This window comes from Monodon monoceros, unplaced genomic scaffold (genome assembly GCF_005190385.1).
Source record: "Monodon monoceros isolate NGI ecotype Baffin Bay Population unplaced genomic scaffold, NGI_Narwhal_1 Super_Scaffold_9, whole genome shotgun sequence".
NCBI classification, from domain to species: domain Eukaryota; kingdom Metazoa; phylum Chordata; class Mammalia; order Artiodactyla; family Monodontidae; genus Monodon; species Monodon monoceros.
The window spans coordinates 21,506,492-21,510,638 of record NW_021703786.1 but is presented as its reverse complement, the minus strand read 5'-3'; the positions used below and the strand labels follow the sequence as shown (position 1 = coordinate 21,510,638).

The window sequence follows — 4,147 nt, the reverse complement described above, 5'->3', positions numbered from 1 at the left end:
AGTTGATGCCAAGGGGTTACAGTAAATGTTGAAAGGCTCCAAAAGTTCCTTTGGGGACTTCCTGTTTCTCCTCCCTCCCCTGAATTACTCTGCTTAACAAGAACCAAATTACTTAGAACTAGTCTGAATAGCAGCAGCACCCAAGGAGCATGACACTGAGTTCATGTTAAAAAGCAGTACCTGTGTAATGTACGTTTTACATCACAGGCAAAGGGAATGATCGCTCTGGTTTTTAACTCCTGCATCAGAGTCTCCTAGAAAAATAAAAGCATCCCATCAAGTTCTTCTAGATGGTGTTATTGCTGTACATTTGTAGATGGGTCACTTTCTGTGCTGTGTTTGCTTTGAAGGGATCTTCCAATATATCTCCAATATTCCTTTCTTATAGTGTCCTTTTCTTTAGCTAGGATTTCACATAACTCTAATGCTTTATTAAGAATGTCCTCCTTGTTGTCGTACTGGTTTCCTAGCATGTCTTCATAGATGTCCACGAGAAAGGCAATTGGGGGAACTGCGACTTGGTTGTAAATCAAGTAATTGATTTAACAAGTTGGGATACTTGGAAAGACCACGATCCTGCAAAATCGCTTTCGAATAGTTCCATGCACTTTCATTATGTGGTACTAGTTTGATCGTTTCCAGAGTGTGCTGGACTTCTCTCTTCAATACAGCACGATCATTGTAGCCCGTGGTGTTAGAAATTACGAACTATCTTTGGTTCCAGACAGTTATTTCTCACATCCTCTTTGAGAAGTTGGTCTACATACTGCAGCTCATTATCCCAAAAGTGAAAGTCCTGAATAACCCATTGTCGTTGTTGCCAGGCGTGATAATTCTTTGCATCCTGATTAAGAATATCAGCAATAGACTCAAGCTCCTGAGATGGGTCTCTCCGCCATTCCACGAGCACTCGCCTATGCTGCCAAACTTGATAGTTTTGGGAGCTGTTCCTCAATTATTGCCGTGATGTAGTTCATTTCCTCACGTAGATCCTTTTGAAGTGACTTTAAGAGACCTCTCCGAAAATACCACACTGTGTAATTGGCTGCATTTAACTCGATAGCATCTCTGGTTAGTTTAAAAGCCTGTTCACTTCTCTCGTCACGCTGCAGGTCAGCCGGGAAATAATAATAAACATCTTGAAATTTTTCACTATAAATGATCTGGACCGCTGCATCGGGGCCATCATTCTGCAGCACTGGATCTATATCAGCCCATTCTGCCCTGTCCCTGTACAGGACATAGGTGGGCGAGTCCAGGCTCAGGAACCCTTCGTCCATAGGGGACGCCGCCACCTCTTCTTGCGGCGGCTGGGGCGGCTGCGTGCCGGGCTGACCAGGCTCCCCGCCCTGCGCAGCCGCCCGGACGCCGTCTGCGGCCACCATCGCTCCTCGGCCCGCCGCGGAGGAGGCGGCGGAGGCCCCGCCCCTATTACATTTATTCTTATCAAAGACAGACATTCCTATAGTTTGAATAGTGAAAAAGGTTTTCACACTTGTAAAAAAGAGCAGTCTCTTCCCCAGAGGGAATCACTTTCATCTCCTTTACCAGATTCTCTTAGTATTTATCTGTATTCTCCAAATGCAATGTTTGATTTTTCAATTTTAGGAGTTATCTATTGACTGCCACTGAGGAGAATGAAGATTTATATTTCCTATATCGCTTCTCCCTACATAAATAATCTTCCTAGTCTGCCTTCAGTATAATTATAACTGTGGCTAGAGCAATATTCAAGGTTTATAATTTCATCACTTTTTAAACCCTGTTCACAACTGAGCCAATATAACACTGTGGTTTCCTTCCCTGTACAATTTTTTTTTGTTTTCCCTAGATTATTTGCCTTGTTTCTCATTGTTAACTTTTAAATACTTATAATTAATTCAACTCCAAACTCTTTACCATTTGTCCAAATCTCCTCTCAGCATGTTCAACTGTATCAGTTATGCTATCGATTTCATCATCTTGAAGCGTCTTCTGTAGCTTTCAGAACTGCTTCGATCTGGACTGGTTGCCTTCTGTTAGTTGCATCCTTAGCTTTCTCTTTACCGTCATCCTAGAGATTCCCTTTGCTCTTCCTTTATGATGGTTCTCCTTTTTCCTGTATCCAATGTCTTCCTCTTCTTCATTTATGCCCTCACTTTGGTGGGGCTTCCCAAGAAATGGTTGAAGTGAAGTGTCGCAGGCTGAGGTCCCCAGGAAGGAGACTCTGAAACAAAAATTAATGTACAAAGCTTTTATTAGGGAATGTTCTTAGGATCAACATCTACAGAAGAGAAGGAAAGGAAGCAGGTCGAGCAGAGGGAGACGTTGAGCTATGATGAAGTCACAATGTCAAAAGGTAGGCAAAACAAGAGAAGTTACTGAAAGCACCACACTTGTTTAATGCAGATTGACATCCTTTTTCCTTCAGCAAGTTAAGCAGGGAGCAAAAAAATAGAGAAGGGCATGGATGAAAGGGACACATAATCTTATCTGAAGATCCAGTCCCTCTCTATCTCAGCCACTGCAGATTCCTAGCCAGTACAGTAAGTCCCCTACATACGAATGAGTGCCATTCCAAGTCCAATTTGTTAAGTCCAACGAAGTTAGCCTAGGTACCCAAGTAACACCATCGGCTATATAGTACTGTACTGTAACAGGTTTATAATACTTTTCACACAAATAAAACAAACAAAAAATAAAGAAAACATTTTTAATCTTACAGTACAGTACCTTGAAAAGTATAGTAGCCCAGAACTGTATGTCTGTGGCCTCTGCTAGCAAAATTTTCTTCCTCCAATCTGCACGAGAAGGTTGGAGCCACCTAACAATCTGGTATGGAGGTTGCAGTTTTCTGTAGAAAACTCAACTTGACGCCTTCCCATGGGAGCCTGATGCTTTGCTCAACGCTGGAAAACTCTCAGAAGGCCAGGCATTTGTACTAAAACATTCACTAGGGGAGCTGTGGAGTTTCAGTAGCCATGAGTCTTAGCATAGATCCTATGAGTAATTCCATAGGCTTTCTTAGGAACACAAACACCTTGTTTACTCAATTTCCAGGTAAAAACGTATTTTCCAACTTTTAGAAACGTTTCTCAAAAATATATTCAAAAATAAGTTTTACATAATTATGCTTATGACATTTTTAATGAACATGTTTACAATTTGACAAAAAGAGGTGGAAAAAACTCAAAACAAGTTCACTTTTAGGGGAAGGAATAAATATTACAAATGTTTATAAACATTGTAGTGGGTGGACCTTTAGAGTGGTCCTGAGTTGGGGCAAGGAGACAGGACTTCATACCCCCGTGTCGACCAGTCATTGGATGCAGGCTGGCTCAGAAAGGGAAAGTGTCCTTGGATGAAGCAAGTCTTATTCATCCCTGTAAGGGGGTTTTGTATATTTTATTTAACCCCCAAATCCAAAATATCATACGAACGTGTAATGAGCATAAACATGAATAAAATATTTTACTTTATTTTCATATTAAGTCTTTGAAATGTGGTATGGGTTTCTTGTTTGTTTGTTTGTTTTTTGGCCATGCCACGTGGTATGTGGGACCTTTTTTCCCCGACCAGGGATCAAACCTGCACCCCCTGCACTGGAAGTGCAGAGTCTTAACCACTGGACCGCCAGGAAAGTCCTGAAATGTGGTATGTATTTTATACTTATGCCACATTTCAATTTGGACTAACCACACTAGCCACATGTGCTCAATAGCTACATGTGGCTAGTGGCAACGATAGTGGCCCTAGATAGGTGTGTTATTATATGCACCAGGATCTGTGTACAAAATGTTCATTACAGATTTTTAAAAATTACTTAAAAGTATAAACACCCCAAATGTCTATCACCAATAAAATTATAAATAAATGATGGTATAATTCAAACAATGGAATGATACAAACTAGAATTAGACACAAAAATATAGATGAATTTTACAAACAAAAATGTAAGAAACAAAACAATACGTATCACTACTTGGCAACCACCATAGTAATAATTGTTTGGGGCCAGAATGATCACTGAATGCTAAAACTAATAGGCAGGAGTTCGATGAGAAGCAGGATATGTACATAGTCTCAAAGTCCCTCCCCACAAGACACACTATTTTCGCCTCACAATTAACAACTTTTTTTTTTTGGCTGCACCGCACAGCTTGTGGGT

General features: G+C 40.8%; 1 pseudogene; it reads right to left on the bottom strand.

Moving 5' to 3' along the window:
• Positions 1-296: 296 nt before the first annotated feature.
• On the bottom strand, positions 297-1,385 carry LOC114889705 (annotated as a pseudogene).
• Between the last annotated feature and the right edge of the window lie 2,762 nt (positions 1,386-4,147).